General features: G+C 42.2%; 1 protein-coding gene across 3 annotated transcripts in view; it reads left to right on the top strand.

Moving 5' to 3' along the window:
- rab37 (RAB37, member RAS oncogene family) overlaps positions 1–9,675 on the top strand; it is a 107,474-nt gene that overhangs the window by 13,824 nt on the left and 83,975 nt on the right. The window lies entirely within an intron of this gene.

The following is a 9,675-nucleotide window of genomic DNA, read 5'->3' on the forward strand; positions in this document are numbered from 1 at the left end:
GTGGGGAGGCAAATTTAACTAATTTACAACGTTGGAATGAGGAAGTGCCGTCACAGTGGATGATGAAGCAGCTGTTCTCCCCTTTGGCCAGAATCGAACATCCCCTCAGGAGAAGGTTAAATTGCCTCTGCATCTGTCTCTATCTCGGTTCTGTGTGTATATGGGCATTGAATGTTTGCCCTATATGTATATAATGTGATCTGTTTATATATACAGTAGAGTCTCACTTATCCAACACTCACTTATCCAACATTCTGGATTATCCAACACATTTTTGTAGTCAATGTTTTCAATATATCATGATATTTTGGTGCTAAATTCATAAATACAGTAATTACTACATAGCATTACTGCGTATTAAACTACTTTTTCTGCCAAATTTGTTGTCTAACATGATGTTTTGGTGCTTCATTTGTAAAATCATAACCTAATTTGATGATTAATAGGCTTTTCCTTAATGCCTCCTTATTATCCAACATATTCGCTTATCCAACATTCTGCTGGCCCGTTTATGTTGGATAAGTGAGACTCTACTGTATATAAATGGTTCTGTTTATATGGTTATGCATTTTCTAATAGCTTTATTCTTAAAATCCAAAATCAAAAAATGCATATTTCTAATATATATCCTTACCAAATGAACCCAGGCAACATCAGGTACTTAGGCAACATTATTTATTTATTTATTTATTTATTTATTTACAGTATTTATATTCCGCCCTTCTCACCGCGAAGGGGACTCAGGGCGGATCACATTATATACATAAACACATAGAACCGAGAGATCATCCACTGTGACGGCACTTCCTCATTCCAACGTCATAAATGAGTTAGATTTGCCTCCCCATTTTATAAGTGGTACCTTATTTCCTACTTGATAGATGCAACTATCTTTCGGGTTGCTAGGTCCTTTGGCTCTGGGAGTTATAGTTCACCCTTATATAGACAGCACTGAACCCAGCCAACTTCGGATCTGGACCAAACTTGGCACACTGCCTCATCATGTCCAACTGAGCATACAGGCAGGGTTTCGGGGTGATTCTCCTTTGGCTCTGGGAGTTGTAGTTCACCCTTATATAGTTAGCACTAAACCCAGCCGACTTCGGATCTGGACCAAACTTGGCACACAGCCCTATCATGCCGAACTGTGCATACAGGCATGGTTTTGGGGTGATTGATCTTTGGCTCTGGGAGTTGTAGTTCACCCTTATACAGACAGCACTGAACCCAGCTGATGACGGATCTGGACCAAACTTCTATATATTCTATTCTATATATATAATAAAAGTGAAATCGGAGTATGTATCAGTGTTTTGATTGGCCTGGCGGAATATGTGCTCGCGTTTTGATTGGCCGCCACTATTCCAGGCCACTGAGACCAACAGGAATGACGGATCTGCACCAAACTTGGCACACTTCATCCCCACGATGCACTTTATGACCTGCTGCCATTTGGGGGAGGATGGACCACAAATGATGGGATTTGCAGTACTTTCAAACACTTTAACTCCCACAGACTACTGCAATGCCCACCAATGATAGAAATGGACCAAACTTGGCACACAGAACTCCTGTCGACCCCTTTACATCCTGATGTATATTGGGGCAGGATGGACCAAGGATGATGAAATTTGCAGTACCTTCCCTCACTTCTTGAGACCACAGCAACTGCCACAAATCACACAACTGAACCAAACCAGGCACACATATCCCAAATGACACACTTCACATGCTGCAGCAGTTTGACGGAGGGTGGACCAAGGATTATGGGATTTGCAGTACCTTCATCCAATTCACCTCCCACAAACCACTGTGATGCCCATGAATGACAAAACTGTATCAAACTTGACACGCAGGTGCAGGGTAGCCCACTTTACATCCTGGTGCAGTTTGGGGGAAGAGGGACCGTGGATGAGGGGACTTACAATATCTTCAGTCACTTCCTGGGACTACTTCTACCCCCTCACCTCACCCCCCCCCCCCCCATCAGCGCTTCTACTGACAGGCCAAGGCCTTTGCAGGCTGCTAGGCCCTGCTAGGCCGCAAAGGAGGGGGCCATCTTCCCCCCTCAGTACTGTTCCAAAGAAGACAGGTTTTCCCTGGCTCATTGGGACACAGTACTATTCACAGCCAACTAAAGAGAAAATAATGACTATCTTTTTATTCTTTCATTTTAAGGATCGTTTACTCCCCCCCCCCCCCCCCAGTTTTTACTGAGGCAAAAAACTACCACAGAGCATGCTTCGGCCTACTCACTCTAACAGGCCTGACACATACAGTCTCCATGACCTATTATACATCCGGGCCCTGTTTGGAATGGGATGGAGCATGGATGATGGACTTGCATATGGGAGTTGTAGTTCACCTGCCCCCACTGAACCCAGCTATGTCTTATTTATACTACTATTGCTTGACGTTACTTTTATGTTTTATTTATATGGTGGATGTTAGCACGTGGCTTAATGACCTTGCAAGCCACTTTGGGTCCATTGCAGAAAGACGGGGGAGAAGTATCAGAATTAAATAAACAAATAAATGTCTCAATCGTATGTATGGTTGGAATGACCTTCTGTCAGCAGGGTCTCTTCCTTTGTGGCAGAAGGGGCTGGACTGGATGACCTTCAGAGACCCCTTTCAAATCTCCCAATCGTATTTATGAGTGGATGGTCATCTGTCAGGAGGGCTTGGACAGTGTCTTCTTTTACAGCAGAAGGGGCTGGACTGGATGACCTTCAAAGCCCCCTTTCAAATCTAGGACTATCTATCTCCCAATTGTATTTTTGACTGGATGGCCATCTGTCGGGAGGGCTTGGATGGTGTCTTCCTCTATGGCAGAAGGGGGTTCAACTAGATGGCCTTTGGGCACCCCTTCTAACTCTAGGATTGTATGGAAGCCTTTAAACCAGGCACAGGCCAACTTGGGCCCTCCAGGTGCTTTGGATTCCAACTCCCACAATTCCAGAGAGCCTACCCCATGATGCGCTTTATGTCCTGGTGCCGTTTGCGGGATGATGGACCATGGGTGATGGGATATGTAGTACTTTCAATCGCTACGATTCCCACAGACCACTGCGATGCCCACCAGTGATGGAACTGGACCAAACTTGGCACACAGATGGGACATGCAGTACCTTCACTCGCTTCTTGAGACCACAGCAACTGCTACATATGACAGAACTGAACCAAATCTGGTATATATATCCCAAATGACAGACTTTATATGTTGCAGCAGTTTGGGGGAGGATGGACCAAGACGATGGGATTTGCAGTACCTTCATCCAATTCACCTCCCACAGGCCACTGTGATTCCCATGAATGACGAAACTGTACCAAACTTGATACACAGGTGCAATGTCACACAATTTATGTCCTGGTGTGGTTTGCAGAAGAATGCACCGAGGATGATGGGATTTCCAGTACCTTCATCCAATTCACCTTCCACAGACCACTGTGATGCCCATGAATGATGAAACTGTACCAAACTTGACATATAGGTGCAATGTGGCCCACTTTACGTCCTCCTATCATTTGAGGGAACAACAGACCAAAGATGATGGGATTGACAGTACCTTCACTCACTTCCCCAGACCACTGTGACCCCCACCAATGTCTGATCAAGACCAAACTTGACACATCGAGTCCCCATGACCTGCTTTACATCCTGGAGCTGTTTGGAGGGGGATCGACCATGGACTTGCATATGGGAGTTGTAGTTCACCCATACCAACTAAAGCCAACTGACACTGGATCGAGACTAAACTTGGAACAAAGGCAAACAATTCCGTTCTCAAATAACCCGGGCACCGCCGGGCTCCCAAGCTAGTATATAATATAAACCACATATCTAAGTCATGTTGCTCTGTCCCTATGTCTGTGGAAAAATGAGTATTTGTGTCCATTTCGTTTTGTTAATCTCCTACCTGCACTCCATCATGAAAGAACCAGTTTGAAAAGGCTGAACCACATATAATTTCTGAATCTGTAAATTTGTAGTAAGGGCCTGGGGCAGTGCTTTGTCTTCCATTTTCTCAGCTATGAAATTCTTAATATGACTTTCTCCTAGGTAAAGCCTCTGCATTAATAACTAATATACTGGCTAAGTATTTTCAAGTTGAGGAAAAGTGAAATGATGTGACATGTCAAAATGAATATACAAATCCTCTAAGGAAGAAGTCAGTGAGTGAACTCCCCTATGAGGGAGGCCTAATATGGTGTTGAAAAATGTTAGGAGAATTAATAATGCATAGCAGCTCAGAGCCAGAGGTACTGAACATGCATGCAGGCCCTTCCCTGCACAAAGGTGGGAGGGAGAAGATCCATCCTGAGTGAGCTGGATGGCTCCTAAGTTCATAAAAGCTATATGCAATATTTATTGGAAGTTATATGAGAGCAGGAGAGGGAGAAAAAAGAGCTATGATATAAATATACCATAAATATTTATTTATTTATTTATTTCGTGTCAAAAGCATTGGTACAGCAAATACATTTCAAATAATGGAAATAAAATAGAAAAGAAAGAAATCACAAGCAACTAAATAGTTTTGGACCAAAAGCGGGCAACAGCAACCGCATTGTCTGTAGCTTTAAACAACTCCTCCTCCGTACATGAGGCAGGGCATTGTGGGCAAGCATACATATGCTGAGTTGTTTGTTCAGCTCCACAGTCACACAAGGTGGAGGATTCCACCTTGTGGGGACACGGAAAGAGCCTCCCCGAAGATTGAGTGAATTGAGTTGGGCGTCCCCTGGGCAACGTTTCTTGTAAGCGGCCGATCTTTCCACCCCAAAAGCATTGGATGAATGGATGAATACCAAAGGTCTTTATCAAGACCATTGCTAATGATTATGTCTATTAATATAGAAGGTTTGTCACTTGCTAAGGAAGAACTATTAGCCAAAATGTCTGAGGACATCTCATGTGACATTCTATGTATACAGGAAACACACAGAGACATTACCATAAATATAAAATGTAATAAATTCTATAGGAATTCTCATTCAGAGTAAATGTGGTTAATATTCATGCTGACCATATAATACTCCCAGTAACAGTGACTATATGCCACTAAATACCAGTTGATGGGGGAATATGAGAAGGAGGTTACTATTGCTCTCTGGTTTTTCTTGAAGGTTTTTCTTTGGAAACTAGTTAGTCAATATGGAAAAAGATAGTTGAAGTTCACAGGCTTTTTGGTCTGAACAGCCAGAGCTCTTTCAATGGGCTGCATCCTGAAAATATCGCCATTTGTACATTCATGGGGCTCTTGAGTTATTTAATCAAGGGGATTAAAGAGCCAGGTAGCTCTCCAGACATCCTTGAACTGTAACTCCTAGCATTCCTCACCAAATGTTGGGCTGATGAGAGCTTCTAGGAATTGCAGTTCAACAATATCTAGAGGGCTCAATTTTGACCACGTGCTTTAGTCCATGTGGAAGTGTCCTCTGGTATTCCTCCTGCAAATGAGCTTCTTGTTGGATGAGGCTGCTGCTGAGGTTATTCCCAATTAACCAAATTTTCTCAGTCTGGTGCAGTAGAGGAATTCCGTGGGGCCTGTGTTTTCCATGTCTATGATTTTGAATAAACTAAAAAGAAAAAAAAGCTGGTGAAGACACCAGCAGGGTGATAAACAAAATCAGCAGCATTGTGAGATGAAACCAGAGAGCACACTATCTGGTCTGACCCCAGGAGAAAAAGGGAAGCTGAATGGCATATGATAGCGGGCACTAGATCCAGCACTGATGGGACAGAGAGAAATTTGTCCCTAGAGTGCAGGCAGGCTCATATGTAAAGAACCTTTTTTGTTCTGACTTTGCCTATAGCTAATTTTCCAACCTTCCAATCCACTACCACAGAAATGACCATTCCTCAGTATGAAAACTTCAAGATTGTCTTAAGGAACCACCACTCAAAACTGATCCATACAAGTCCCTAGACTGAAAGTTGATTTTCAGCAATATAGCAGGCCAACTGAGAATATGAGCCACAGTTTGGATGATTGGTTACTAAAATGGATTCTATTGATGGATAAATTCTCTTGCATATTGAAAGACACATCTATACAGAACATTCAGAACAACTGGTCACCATTTTATTGTGTCTAAAAAAAATTTAAAGACTGAGTCTGTACAGGTTATGACAATTAAAATAAGCCCCTTTTTATATATTATTGCTTGAGATTGGAAAGTTAATAATATAAATAGATGTAGTTAAGGATGGTTTCTTATCTTTAGTTAGTTAGTTATCCTGGAGTGACAACAGGGAGTCAATTAAATAGAAATTATAAAAGGACAAAGTGCATTCGTAAGAACTGTAAATGTATGCATTTATCTGGTGGCCTAGGGGAGAAAAGCCTTGTGACTTGAAGGTTGGGTTGCTGACCTGAAGGCTGCCAGGTTCGAATCCCACCCGGTGAGAGCGCGGATGAGCTCCCTCTATGAGCTCCAGCTCCATGCGGGGACATGAGAGAAGCCTCCCACAAGGATGCTAAAACATCCAAAATAATTCGGGCGTCCCCTGGGCAACGTCCTTGCAGACGGCCAATTCTCTCACTCCAGAAGCAACTCCGGTTGCTTTTGACACGATTGTTAACATCAATATTCAAAAATACAACTATGTGATGCCTTTTTACATGTATATACACCAGATGAAATCAATTGTAAATAATATGATTAAAAGCTTAAATAAAATTTTAATAATAATGTAATAATAAAGAATATGAGCCACAGAGACTTGCCACCCACCTACCCATTGTTTGCGTGAGCAATGCCAGTATATTAAGCCTTTAGTTACTATGCATTTGTGTGTCCCTCGACCAACTGTGAATGTTCTGATGTGCAAAGGTACAGTTCTCCTCTCTGTCTATAAATAATTTCCATTCTTCTGAGAATAAACACTATTGATTGTTTTTTAAGTAACATAACATTAAAAGTCTCTCTATTGACATAGCAATTTAGTTCATTTAAGGGAACTTGAGGTACAGGATGGGGAACTACATGTCAGCATTCATAGCAGCTGTAAATTATTTACCAGCTTTTAGCAACACTAGAGCTAGAGATCTGCATGAGTTGTGAATTAATCCCATTGAAAGTGTGACTGGTTACAATGAGGCACATGCAAATATTATACCTTTCTCTGACATAGTCCCACTCTTATTTGGAACAACCTGAGAATGACGCCACCACACATTTGGTTAGATAATATAAGAACTGACAGAATAAGTGAAAAGCCAGTATTGTTCCTTACTTCCTGTTTTCTTGCCAAAGTTTATGAACTTGTTTCTTTGCGGTCTTGAGAACATGAAGCAACTTCTCTCCACAACACATGCACATGGGCCAACACAGTACACTATAGACCTTATCACATAACCCCCCCCCCCCCACACACACACACTTGAGGGTATGATTTATTACAGAGCTCTTCCCAAGATGCAGGGGAACTTCCTGTCAGCTCTGTCAGGATTCGTGAGGGAAATGTCAGAAACAATCACAAAAAGGGAGTGGGGAGAAGATGGTCAGAAATCATCTTTTGGACTCAGGAACTAGGATATAACTGAAGAAATGAGCCTCAGATAGGAGCTGTCAAATTTGCCCGGGTTGAATTGCTTCATTGACGGGGAGTAAGAGGTGGTCCTCTATCAAGCATTGACATTTCTCTCCCAAAATCCTGCTTCATGAGCATGGCATGGTAATTTTTTAAATTCAGGTTTCCCCTCAAGTGGGGTCTGGTATGAGATCAGTTGCTTGGATCTATTGAAGAGTTGCTGAATCAGAGGGAAAGATCATGTTTCCCCTCAAGTGAAGGCCTTCTGGATATGGTTAGATTGCAGCTCCCATAATTCAGAGCAACATGTCCAATGGTGGAGGGTGCTTGTAGTACAGAAGCATTGGGTGGGGCACACAATTCCCCATTCCTTCATTTTAGTAATCAGCTTTGGTGGTTTGAAGATGTTGTTTGCAGATAAGTAAAGCCAAGACTTTCATCCTTATCCCAAAGGCCAGGCAAAGTGTCCCGCTTTGCCTGTCATCCAAGAGGAAAGAGGGAGCAGCGGGAAGAATCTGTTGCTCCACACACAGCTCCCTCTTGTTGTTCCAATGGAGCCAGCACAACACAGGAACCCTGCTGTGTTGGCAGGAAAGCTTTGACCCTGGTTGGGAGTGGGACGGGACTTCCATCAGAACTCACATAACGTCATGTGATGGGACTCTGTCCTCCAGATGGGGTGAAAGCATCCCAGGATGCTGAATTCACCCCATCTAATGAGGTCCTTAGTCTTATATAGGATTTATTGAGAGCAAGTCTCATTGAGTTCAGTGAACTTACTCCCATGTAAATGTGTATAGCACTGTCATCTTGGATTTGCTTTTCTCTATGTAGATTAACCAGATGTAGCAAGTGGTTTCATTTTCTGCAAAACAGGCAATGTCATCAAGTGGTCCAGAAACTACGGAAGGCCTCAAACTTTTTTTCTCATGGCCAGAATTAGCTGGTTACTGAATCCCAGGCTAGATCTACACTGCCATAGAATCCAGTTTCTAAATCCAGATTATCTGATTTGAACTGTATTATATGAGTCTACATTACCATATAATCCCCTTCAAAGCAGATAATCTGGATTCAGAAACTGGATTATATGGCAGTGTAGATAGGGTGTCAGACACAGGCTGTAATCCCAGGGCTCAGAAGAGTTACCTTCTGGATAAGAATATGTCAGTCCAATATTTATGATAATTACTTCTCGGTAAGAGGAGGATATTGTACTTTGACTATATCACAAGAAGACATGACTCACTAGAAAGGACAATAATGCCTGGTAAAGTAGAAGACAGTAGGAAAGAGCAAGACTGCATTCAAGATGGATGGATTCAGACACTGAAGCCCTGGCCCTGAATAGGACAGCTGAGGATAGAGCGACTTGCCAATCTCTTCATTTGTAGTCAACTTGATGGCAATGAACACATTTCTCAGCAATTCCTCAGATAATTCAACACCTTGAACTGGAGTTTTCTTTTTAAAATGCAGAAAAGATATGTGCAATTAAGAATTTTCATTAACATCATGAGATGATTTATTTAAAATGCTTCCCCTTTTATCTTCAAACAAAAACGTTTCCCAGACTGACTTACAAAGGTCCATAATTAAGAAGTATTTGATCTAATATCAGTGTTTGCCATTTAAATAACTTGGCATAAAAAGAAAAGGGATTGGATGTGAAGCATAAAAATTAACTCATGTTGGTGCTGATTCTTAATTAAAGAGCCCTAAAATGGCCATCTGGGAGGAGGACAATGATCAAGGAAAGGAAGGGCCAAATGCTGTTGGCCTTCCTGTACAGCTGATGCAATGGCCCTGCTTCCATGCGCTCTTTTCTCTGGACACACAGGATCACTGTGCTTGGATGGCAGTCAAAACAGGTGGAAAGAACAGAGGATAATGGGGGTGTGTCCCCTCCCCTGCTTTGTTTTTTCTCCTCTCCTTCTGCTTCAGCTCTGGAGGAGCAGAAACTTCCTTGTCCTTTAAGAACATCACTTTGCTTATTCAGATGTAAAAGTTTCCAGTTTATGCATACTCCTGGGAGAACATTCACAAGATCCAGTGCTTTTTTCAAACACAAAAAGCAACAACTCAACATAATTATGTTCCCAATCATAAAAGGAAACTCAAGGACACAGAAATAG

The sequence above is a fragment of the Anolis carolinensis genome, chromosome 2, assembly GCF_035594765.1.
Source record: "Anolis carolinensis isolate JA03-04 chromosome 2, rAnoCar3.1.pri, whole genome shotgun sequence".
Classification (NCBI taxonomy): domain Eukaryota; kingdom Metazoa; phylum Chordata; class Lepidosauria; order Squamata; family Dactyloidae; genus Anolis; species Anolis carolinensis.